At 40.8% G+C, this 12,420-nt stretch overlaps 1 long non-coding RNA gene across 4 annotated transcripts in view; it reads left to right on the plus strand.

Annotated features, from left to right (window-relative positions):
• The first annotated feature begins 1,212 nt into the window (after positions 1 to 1,212).
• The window catches only part of LOC133378334 (uncharacterized), a 36,658-nt gene continuing 25,450 nt past the window's right edge, over positions 1,213 to 12,420 (plus strand). For all 4 annotated transcript variants that reach the window (XR_009760963.1, XR_009760962.1, XR_009760964.1 and 1 more), the window contains exon 1: positions 1,213 to 1,283. This is a non-coding gene — a long non-coding RNA (uncharacterized LOC133378334). The remainder of the gene's footprint in view (positions 1,284 to 12,420) is intronic.

A 12,420-nucleotide genomic window follows, 5' to 3' on the forward strand; every position in this document is an offset into this window, starting at 1 on the left:
ACCCAAACTATACTTAAACCTGGCAAATTTGAGAATCAATAGCACCTCTCTCTTAGGGGTTCAACTGCTACCTTTTTCTACACACACACCCTAAAACAGCATCGGGGATGCCCGGAACCATGAGAACTATGAAAACCAAGTCTAGCAAAGGCTACAGTAAGAGCGGAGCTTTGGCTCACGGCTAGACGGAAAAGTTCCCTTCTGTCCTTAGACTCACCTTCAACTCTTGAGCTCTTTTCTTTTTCTTTCTCTCTGTGTGAATTGATATAACTCTGAGTGTGCATAAGAGTAAGGTTCTCTGTCTTATTCTATCAAGAGTACTAGGGATGAGGGATTGGGTTGAAGTAGAACGCTGCCCATTTTGACTGAAATTGTAAAATGCAATTTTTCCTATTTCTTCTTCTAATAAACCAATCTTTATTTTGCTTTCTATGCAGTTCATTGGGGTTAAGGGTAAAGTTATACACACATAACAGTGACGTGCAGGTTTAATTCCAGCAAAAGATTTTGCTACCCTCACAAAGTGGAGCTTGAGTTTCTAGTGAGTAAATATGCTTGTGGAGATTCAAACATACACATGTGACATCTTCAAGGGCAGCCTCACATAGACCCCATTGCAAGTTACCATCTGGAAGTTACCAGAGCATGGAGCACTGTGGCCAAGTCTTCTCTTTCCAAAAGGGGCCAAACCTGGGAAACCAGTTGGAGCTGGAAAAAGGCACTCCTAGCCTCTGAGGCCACCTGAACCTCTAGTGACAGAGTTGGATCAAGGAGTATCTCCAGGGTGCAGTCCTGCTCCTTCAAGGAAAGAGTAACCCCATCCAGAACAGGCAATATTCCCACTTTCTGGACATGAGAATTCCGGACCCATCTTTCCAAGATTCAGCCTCAATTTGTTGGCCCAACATAACCATCATCCAAGTCTATGCTCCAACGTCAAACACAGAAGAAGAAGAATTGGAGAGATTTTGCGCAGAAGTACAGGAGGAAATTGATCACACACCAAAACAAGATATGATGATAATCATGGGGGACTGACATGTTCAAAAAAAGGGTCCTATATGAAATTTGGCTGACTTGCTGTAACCACTGAACATGTCAGTCAGTCACTGTAAGTATCAACTGGGTCAGTCAAATTTGTAAGTGTAGTGATTGAGCAGCTGAGCTGATCCATATATTCACTACAGACACCAGCAGCATTTGAGTTTTGTTTGTGGTTTGTGTTAATGTGGAGCTGGACAAAGAATTTGAATTGCCTGGATAAAGAAAACAGATCTCCACTGGTCAGTATAGGGCATTATCTTTTTGGGGGGAGGGTGAGAGAGTTTTATGTTGTAGCTGGCTAGCACAAGAATTTGCTTTGTTTGAGCTGCACAGCACAGTTTTATAAAATGTTAGTTTAATGTTAATGCTTAAGGATACAACATAATGACAACATTTTAAAATGTATGCAAAGTGAGTTATATGGAATGTGGTCTTTAAAAGTATTTTGTTTATGTGTCAGACCACGGTGTTGTCTCCATGTTATTGATTTTAGTTCGTTTTAATGTTTGTAGCTCCTGAAGAAGGATAATTCCGAAACGCGTCGAGCTTATAATAAATCTACTCAGCATCACAGCCTGTCTCTCTTTCCTGCTTTCAGTTTGGTGCTTTTCCCTTTTGTTTCTGACAAATGTCATCAGCCAGGGCAACCAAGGCAGTTTCAGTGCCATGATAGGCATCCCCTAGTGTTCTATATAACAGAGGTACGCAGTCTCCAGATATGGCGGTTTTGATTCTGTCATGATCAGTAGCCAGGGTTAAATGTGTCTCATATTTTTCTAAAGCCAATTATGATAATGGCCATTACAATATCCTTTGGCAATGTTAGCCCATGAGTTCTTTAACACTTGTTTAGGTATGGAAATACATTTAGCAAAGGATGACATCATAACTGAACGTGGGTGACATGGAAAACTTGGATTACCTTCATAGAAAAAAAAAGAACAGAAGCTAAATTATTTATTCAGTGGCATTTGTTCTGTTTAGGAGACATTGGAAGGATCTCCAGATCTACATTTTTATGAAGTTACAGGCTTCTGTAATGAGGATATGTAATGTCTTCCTTTCTTAATTAACTAGCTAGTTCCAATCACTTTAGGGAAGTGCTTGACCCAAGCTCATTTATTTTTTAAAAAGTGTTACTCTATTTATGACACACAAAGCCACTTTTTTACACTTAGCATGGAAGCTAAAAGTGTCTCTGTGTGTTGCAGTTGTTTTTATCTTTTGACGAAGTTAACAACACTCACACTACCGGAATTGGTGAAGATCTGTAAAAATATCACTGTGTCAAATAAGTGACTTTTCTATTTTTACTTCACAGTCCCAAGGGCTCCTTTCACAAGATTCATAGGTTTGACCTGCTCCTTCAGTGCCATTTGTTGCCTAGAGCTATGGAGTTATAAAAATGCTGTACAAAATGCATTGACTCTGCTGTGGTCACACAGTGATTAAGCCATTTGGCCCCAAAGATTGAAGGACCCTCAAACTTTTTGTCAATTGGGAATGGGGGGGCATTCATTCACTGTGATATCAGCTGACAAAAGAAAACCTTGAAAATGCTCAATTATTTGGGGAAAGATCCCTTTAACAAATTGTTTAAGCTTTACAAAAATTCCTACATGTGAAATAAAAACATTTGCCTATTAGCAATTTAATTTGCTATGATACGGTTCTTCACAGCTAAAGATGTGCGATGAAATTAATTAATTGTTGTAAAACAGGACTGGATGCATTCCCTTTAGCTACAGAGAGAGATACAAACCATGTAATAGTATATTTGTTCTATTTTATTAATAAAAAGAACATAAAAACAAAACTCAAGTCCCCAGGTTTTATGGAATTAAACTTCCTTCAGTATTTTTAATTAAAGAAATAGCTGGCTTCTTTGATCAGGTTTACATCTAAAATTTCAGTTCTGAGTAATGCTGTGATGAACGTCTTAAACACACTTGCTAAGAATTAAGCCTCACTGAATATAGTAGAACTTACTTCTGCCTAAACATGTATAGCATTAGGTTGCTAAATTATTTTGATTTTTTTAAAGCTCTTTGGTTCTAGTATCTTCTCACTCCCTCTTGCAAAACTATGGTATTTATTTATTTGTCTTTGCTTTTTCCTCAGATACACTATGCCCACATTATGCAATGCTAATGCTGTCTGTATTAGGATTTAGATCTCAGATCAGAAACCTGGAGCAAATGAGACAGTGACAGGAGAAGGTGTGACCTGGAGGCTAGATAAGCCATGCTTAGCTAAAGTGCGAACAAATAACTCAGAAATCCAGAATAAAGTTTAGAAATCAGTTGCTGAAGTTGATCACATAGCAGACGTTACTGGATCAGAAGGTGCCGCTCTTGCTTTTGACACATACTTACCAACTCACATGGTGAAGGAGTAAGGAAGCATGTCCCCTTCCACTCTGTCATTCACATAACATGCCATGAGAAGCAACTCAGTTAGGGAGCCTGAGTGAAAAAGAGGACAGAGCTCCTGCACCGTTAATACTTGTGCAGAATAGTTGTCATGCAAGCAGCAGCTGCTGCTGCAATCCTCTTTTCTACACAACTGTTAAAAGAACCCCACCCTCTTTCTCACCTGACCACCCTAAGCCCAATTCAACTAATTTTCTCCCCGCCTTTTTGAGGAATAGAATTAAGGGTTGCTCTCTCTCTCTCATATATATATATATATATAGGTTCAGGCCATGTGGTGCCAATGTGTCCAGAAAGTATATCCAAAAGTATCCAGAGCAAGCTTGGGTGAAGTTCTGTTTGTTGCTTTCAAAACTGACTATATATCTATATCTATATCTTGCTGGAGATATATGTATATATATCCAGGCAAGCAAGAGGGATGATCACAGTTAGGTTTTAAACATCAAAGTAACCTCCTTGAATTGGGCCCAGAAACAACTGACAACTAGCCTTGTGTTGCTGTTCTAAGATGGGGTAATATGCTCAAGGCCTCTTGCCTCTGCCAGTATTCTTGCAGCACTATTTTGCACTACCTGCAATTTCTGAACCATTTTCAAGGGAAGCCCCATGTAGAGCACATTACAGTAGCTCAGCTTGACTAACCATGCCCAGGCTATCCATATGTAGAAATGGCTATAGTTGCCATACCAGCTGAAACCTGGCATAGGCGTTCCTAGTTGCTGAAGTCACCTGGCCTCAAGTGACAAAGATGGTTCCAGGAGCTCCCCAAACTATGCACCTGCTTCTTCAGGGGAGTACATTCTCATTAAGAACTGGTAATTCTGCCACTCCCAGATATGGGAATATCCCACCCATAGCATCTCTGTCTTGTCTGATTTCTGCTTCTATTTGTTGGCCCATGTGCAGTCTATTACTGCCTCCAGACACTGGTTCAGGACTGCCTCTCTTGGTATTGATGGAACAGAGATATAGAGCTGTGTGTCATCAGCACACTGGTGACACCTAGCTCTAAATTTCCTGATGACTGCTTCCAGCAGTTTCATATAGATGTTTTTATTTTATTTTTTATTAAGTAGTGTACAATGTGCAAAACAAACAATGTATCATTAAAACAAAAACACAACCTAAACCCAATAAAACAGTAGTATAAAACACATAAAAATGAATAAAACAAATTGAGAGGACCCAAACATGTAAAACAGGACTCAATCTTCTGGGTCAGGGAAAGTCTGGGCAAAAAGATAAGTCTTTAAATAACATGGGTGACAAGATGGAACCCTGTGGGGCTCTCCAGAAAAGCCCCCATGGGGCCAAGTAGAACTGCCACTTATCCTTCTGTTTCAAGCTAGATAGACGATGCTTCCATTTTTGGAACCAGCTTTAGATGGCCTGCATTGACCAACCCACTTTGCTTTGAAAACAGGAGTGTGCGTGTGGGGTGTGTGTATGTAATCTGTTGGCATTTGAAGAATGGGAATAAACAACAATTTAAGAATTGATCAGTTTGCATAAGCGTGAAAATTCACTGAGATGCCTGGCACCCCCTTTTCAAAACCAATATTGAAGAAGTCAAACAATCCACACGTCATTAAAGGCCAAATCTTTTTATTAATGGAATAGAATAGAACAGAACAAAAACATTGGCTTTAAAATGAAGTGGTGCATGGATTTTGGCTAGGGATATGCTAGAATTCCACCCAATTTGGCTTTGGTATCAATTTTCCATTAACTTGCTTATTTGCTAGAGTTGCAGACTGGATTTTATGTAGAGATTTTCTGTGGCTATTTTCAGAAAAAGATTTTTTTAAAAAATGTGTTAAAATATTGATTATTTATGTTGATATTTTATTGATGTTTTTCAATATTTCCTTTAATTAATCAACATTTCCTTTAAAATTATTGATAGTGCCTTTAAAAATATTGATATTAATATCAATATTTTTCCCGAGGGGGGGGAACGCATTGGTAGAAGCAGCGACTAGTGGACAGAGAATGAAGTTGAAGCAATACTGGCCTGTTAGGTGGATGGATTGTATTCGAACCAGTGGTGGCCAATGAATCCCATCCCTAGTTTTGGCACTGAGAGCCTATTTTTGACATTGGTGGCCAGTTACATTTAAAAATCAAAAGCAGAGATTTCTGATGAAGAATTGTTCTCTTAGGTATTTTTTTAAAGGAAGAACTCAAAATTGGCTTTAAAAGGGAAGGGTGCAATCCTATGCATACTTACTTAGGACTAAAGTCCATTGAACTCTGTGAGGCTTATTACTGAGTACACTTGTTTAGGATTTCACTGTTCTTTCATCTTTTCAATTGCCCTCTCTGCACAAAACAGCTTGCATCTTCATCCTTTGTATGGGGCTTCTGTAGAAAAATATATAATTCAAAATCCAGGTTACCATCTTTCCATCTAAACTGTTTCAAGGCCAGTCAAGTGGATGCCATTGAAAATGTGTCTTTTCTGGTAGATGTTAAGCCAAATTGTCCTGAACTCCCTAAGTGATTCTGTGAAGCCACTGAAGTGGAGCATTCCAATTGTGCTGTTTGAAAACAGCAACACCAGCTTCTCTGGATGTAACAGGAGAGGGTGAATCTATTACCAAATGTGCTGCCTGTAATTGTCATGCTATAATATGCCACTCTTTTGTTGACCAAATAGTTCAGCGGGTTGCAGAAGAACATCAATAGCAGCAAACAGGTTTGATCACCCCAACTGGCTTGCATCTACAGCATTTAATCAAGGCATTGATCCATTCAATATAGGATAGTCTGTCTATTACTGTGAGATATTGAACTCCTGTCAGTTATCACCTCCCTGAACTAAACTGCTGGAGCATAAATGCAGAAAGACATTCAAAGCAGCAGGCTAAGGCTTCCTTTCTACACAAGCATTTTGGGTGCTCTGTTCTTGTTTCCATTACCGGTTATTCTCCTAGGGTCAGTTTTATTATTTATTTATCATGGGGTCTTCATAGGGTCGCCATAAGTCCTAGTCGACTTGAAGGCACATAACAACAACGTATCCAAAGAAGTAATCTCATTCATGCAAGGGCTTCTGCTTGCACAACAGAAATTTTCCTCCCTCTCCTCCCCCGTGTGCCCCCAAATCTGTTCTCAGAGTTTCCCCAACCCTCCAGAGTACTTTTGGGAGTGCACAAGGGGTGTGCAAGGAGACGAGAAGGAGGAGAGGTTCCGTTGGGCAAGTGGAAGTCCTTGCTCAAATGAGACAACATTGTTGGATATGACCCCATGTTTATAACCTGCTCTTCCTCCAAGCAACTCCGGAAAGCACTCACAGGAATTATCTCTTGATTTTACCCTCATGGTTTGTGGACGCCACAGACTACAGTAGATTCTATAGTCCACCTCTGATGTGTGCAATGAAGCCTCAGCATCATGGCCTCTGGACATGTTAAACAAAACAGGGGCCATAGTCAGTGGTAAACTCCATTATTTGCATGCAGAAGGCCACAGCGTTAATCTGCAGCCTCTAGTTAAAGGGCAGGGTAGAGCAATAGTAGGCAGTACTAGTCTAGACTGACTCATTGTTCCACCTGGTATAAGACAGTTTCCAATGTTGCACCATCTAGGTCATCAGAGAGCTAGGCTAAACACCCTAACTTGTATATTCCAAAAGGCTCCCACCTCTCATGTCTGAAGTTCCCAGCACATCAAAAGTATGTTCCGTTCTGGACTGGGGGTTTCCAGTTATATTTGAAGAAGTCATGTTCCTGTTTTCAAATTGCTTCTGGTCCAGGTGCCATTTACAGGGGGGAAATCATATTTAGGATAGATATGCCTACCTTGGGAGGGTAGCAACAACTGATAATAAATATTGCCCAGAACGGGTGCATAGTTTGAAACATGTTGGGATTTTAATTAATTAATTAATTTTCTATATACCTGCTACAATCTTTTAAAACAGGGATGAGGAAATCTTGGTCCTGATGTTGCTAAACTACAACTCCCATCAGCCCTAGTAAGCATGACCAATGGCCAGGGATGATAGGTGCAGTTTAGCAACATACGAAGGGCCAAAGTTTTCCCACATCTATCTTTAAAAAAGCACCTTTTGAAGGGATCACTAATGTAGTAGTCATGGGTGCACATGCATCTACAGAGACCTTTCCTGGTGCTTTCCCCACTGAACTGAGGCTTTAATGTAGGATTCTGCTGTAGCCTATAGAATAGGGTGCATTGTGTGCCTGGTTGTCATGTGTTGTGATGCCCATGACAGCTTCTCGGGTATGCTGATGTGCCAAGAGCCTCAGAAAGACTGATGAACCATAATCTATTGGATAGTGCCTGTAATATCACTGGTGGGGAGCACACCCTCCATCCCATACTCCACCATTTGATGACCCTCTAGACTTTTTAAAAAAGACAAGAAGATGAGAGCTTCCCCACAACACTACTATGTTTGGGGGTGCTTATGGAGCCATTGAAAAACAACTTAAAACATTGGCGAGGCTCCTTGGACTGCCATAGTGTTCCCACAGAAAATTTCTTGAGTTCTGCTCTAGTCATCTTCTTCAGAAACCCTGTTCCAGGCTTACAGAACTGGCCTTCTACTGGGAGGAAGCACAGCATATAAATTTAATAAATAAATAAATACAAGTACACTTCCACTGTTGCAAGGCTTATGAAGATCAATGCAAAGCTGAAATAACTCATGCTGATCTATCAAATTCTTAAGGAAGATGACTTCTTCTGTTGGAAACAGGAAGACTCCTATTGTAGGAGGACTCATTCCATCACAGGAAGGAAGCCTTTGCTTCTTCCCTCTCAGTATTTTCAAATGGCACTGATACTTGTTCTGTAAAAAATATAAGTTATGCAGACTGAGATAGCTGTATGATGCACTCTTACTATTTACACAGAGTATCTTACATTCTAAATATTCAAAAACTCCTAGAGTGGTTTGAATCAATAATTCATGGGTTAAAACCACAATGATCCTAATTTGTATTTAGCAGCTTTATGCCTGCAACTACAGAGAAGGTTAATGGTCCATGAAATATTGTAGTGTCTCATAAGTGTCTACAGATATTTTAGTTTTTTAAAAGGAAACTGTCATGCATGCATAAGCTAAAAACATTAACAGTAGGAAAAGAAGAAATTATCTTTTCTGTGTCATGCACAATTAGCCTTTTGGGTCTATAATGCTGCCTTTCATATATGCAATCTCTTCTGACCCACCTCAGAACTTTCACATCCCTGGTATGGGCAAAGAAAAAATGTTAATCCAAGCAGAAATTTGTATGGATCTAAAAAGACAGTTACCAAAATTGGTGTTTCTAGGATGCTTAAAACTATCTTTCAGTATGCTACTACTGTCAAATTGGATTCAGAAATATGAAAAGAGACTCTAAAGTGCATGTTGTGTTCAAGGTCAAAGGAGTGCCAGATGTTCCTATGATGGCAAACAGTGCTCTGATGCCTCTTCTGGTTTCCTACTCTGAGAAGTATTAGTGAAGTAGAAGTGATGCTGACAAGATAACAATACCTAGTTTTGAATTATGAACCAGTATAAGGGCTTGACCTGACATGCCTCTGCTTAGCTTACAAATTCATGGTGAGTAAACTGGCAAATTCGTGGAGGGTAGAGCAATCAGTGGCTACTAGCCATAATAGTTATGTTCTATCTTCATCGTAAGAGGCAGTATGCCTCTGAATCCAGTTGCTGAGTATCACAAATGGGTGAGGGCTATTGCAGTCATGTCCCATGGGCATCAGGTTGGCCCTGTGAGATTAAGATGTCGGACTAGATGAGCCATTGGTCTGAACCAGCAGGGCTTTTCTTATGTCCTTAACATCTGACAAGGGCAGACAACAGCAAGACACATGCACACAAACACACCTTACTCTCTTACCCCGCATTTTAGAGAGGTAGAAGCTGATTCACAAGTTGGTTAAAACTAGATTAAGGTAGTTAGTACTCTCACTCAAGTCAAACAGTTTAATCCAGTGTAAGGGCCAGTGTGCCATTTCAGTTTACTCATGATTCACAATTTATTTCAGTGGGGTCCAAAATGTATTCAGAGTCATTTATTGGATTCAGAATCCAGAGACTTGGCTGCATTCCCCATCATGTTAAGAGCCTTTACTTGGGGGCAGGAGTGGTGAAAATCATCCCTAAGTAAGCAAACATGAGTTTGCTGTGAAATTGCCCTTGACCATTTTTTTATTTTTGCAGATGTTTCAGACCAATTTAAAAGTAGCCAGCCACAAAAGGCAAAGCACAAAGGGAGTTGATGCCATTAGTAATCTGCAATGATAATGAGTGAGGGTGGCAGAGGAGATGTTAACCTGAGCTAAATGCTGAGAGAGAATGTGCCTGGTCTTGAGACAGAAGGGTAAAAAGAGAATAAAACTCCAAGGAAATCTGAGCCAAGAATGGTAACATTTCTCATTTATAATAACCATATGCAGGAACATATATGAGATGTGAATTTTCTTTAGTAACTAGGCAACACAGATAGATAGAGTTAGTATTAGAATTGGTTTCTGTTTCCTGATGAAGTTCATGTTACACCTGGATGCCAACTCCCAACCTCAATGCTAAAATTGTGACCTGCTCCTTTGGACTGGAGAAGTCAAAGGCACTTTCATCATGTACGGACCATCTCATTCCTTTGTGTACCACAGGCCATCAATACTGGCAGGCTTTCACCAAGGCTTTCTGAGGGGCCACATGGTTCAAGACTATCATTTATTTAGTGCCAAGTGTGCTATTCACTGCACAATATTCCTCCCTCAATAAAATATGTGAGATTATTGTTTGCATTCAACAGCTTCTTTGGTTCCTTATTCAGGCTCTCCAACAAAGAATTTAAACTTTTTTCTCAGTTCAAGATGACTTCTTTTCCTGAACGTTTCAATAGGTGGGATATATAAATAACTTGCTCAAAAAGGCCTGTCTCACTTGACATAGAATGTTCAAATCACCACTTGACATCCCAGGCAAGATGATTAGATGCAGAACTATGTACCATTTAAAATTGTTAGTGTAAAATCAATAGCTCTAGGAAATAATTACAGTTTTCACAATGACTTTGCCCCCTGCAGTACTCCATCCTCCTGGGCTATTTAATTAAGACCCAAGATGGATGGTTTTGATCAGTGATTCTGCTTGAAGCTCAGTGGACATGGGACACCTTGAGAAATTGTCTCCAGGCACATTTGGAAAAACACACACACACACACACACTTTTGTGCTTGTTTCAGCTTATGGGAAATGAGGGTTCTTGTTGTGTTTTTGTCTTTTATATCTATATAATTTTTATATATATAATTGCACAATGTAGCATATATAAAATCTCCTTTATGTCTTGTGATCCACAGTATGTACAAGAATTAAATCATATTATGATTTTTCTAGGACTTAATAATACAAGTGTTTGTTTTTTTCTTGCTGTTAAAACTTTGTATCTGCATGCATCTTACCTGGGTGAGTTTTGCAAGATCTGCTCCCTGCATTGCTGGCTAATTATTATTATTATTATCTGTATTTATACCCCGCCCTTTTTCCAAAACTGGTACTCAGGGCGGCTTACAACTAAAAATGGGTACATATAATTAGGACATATAGAAATCTACATTTAAAATAGAATTAAACTCATTACAGCATTAAAACAATTAAAATGATTAAATATCACCTAAAAATACCTAAAATCAATTTAAGAATAATGTAATCAAACAGTAAAACAATAGGGGATACCTCTAGAAGTCCTGTCTTAAACAACTTCTACTCCAAAAGCCTGCTGGAATAAGTAAGTCTTCACCTGGCGACGAAAGGACAGTAAAGAGGGGGCCATTCTTGCCTCCCTCGGAAGGGAGTTCCAAACCAAGGGGCAGCCGCCGAAAAGGCCCTATCTCGCGTCCCCACCAATCGCACTTGTGACGGTGGTGGGACTGAGAGGAGGGCCTCTCCCAAAGATCTCAGGGTCCGGGTAGGCTCATATAGGGAGATACGGTCTGACAAATAGCCTGGGCTTAAGCCGTGTAGGGCTTTATAGGTCAAAACCAGCACTTTGCGCTGTGCCCGGAAACAAACTGGCAGCCAGTGGAGCTTTTGCAACAAGGGAGTTGTATGATCCCTGTAGCCAGCCCCAGTTAGTATCCTAGCTGCTGCTCATTGTACTAATTGAAGTTTCCGAACAGTTTTCAAAGGCAGTCCCACGTAGAGTGTGTTACAGTAATCTAAATGGGATGTAACTAAGGCATGTATCACCGTTGCCAGATCAGGCGTCTCCAGGAACGGGCGCAGTTGGCGAAGTAGTCTTAACTGAGCAAAGGCACTCCTGGCCACTGCAGAAACCTGGGCCTCCAAGATTAAAGCTGAGTCCAGGAGTACACCCAAACTGCAAACCTGTGTCTTCAGGGGGAGTGTAACCCCATCCAGCACAGGCTGAATCCCTATTCCCTAATCTGCCCTTCAACTGACCAGGAGCACCTCTGTCTTGTCTGGATTGAGCTTCAGTTTGTTCACTCTCATCCAGCCCATCACTGATGCCAGGCACTGGTTCAGAACCAAGACAGCTTCCTTGGCATTAGGTGGAAAGGAGAAATAGAGTTGGGTGTCATCAGCATACTGATGGCACCGAACCCCAACCCCCCGGACAACTTCTCCCAGCGGTTTCATGTAGATGTTAAATAGCATGGGGGACAAAACTGAACCCTGAGGGACCCCACAAGCCAACGGCCAAGGAGTCGAGCAGGAGTCCCCCAGTGCCACCTTCTGGGTTCGCCCCTCCAGGAAGGAACGGAGCCACTGTAAAACAGTGCCCCCAAGACCCATCCCAGCAAGGTGGCCCAGAAGGATACCATGGTCGATGGTATCGAAAGCCACTGAGAGGTCCAGTAGAACCAACAGGGACACACTCCCCCTGTCCAGTACTCTGCGTAGGTCATCCACCAAGGCGACCAAAGCTGTCTCTGT

This window comes from Rhineura floridana, chromosome 2, assembly GCF_030035675.1.
Source record: "Rhineura floridana isolate rRhiFlo1 chromosome 2, rRhiFlo1.hap2, whole genome shotgun sequence".
NCBI lineage: Eukaryota > Metazoa > Chordata > Lepidosauria > Squamata > Rhineuridae > Rhineura > Rhineura floridana.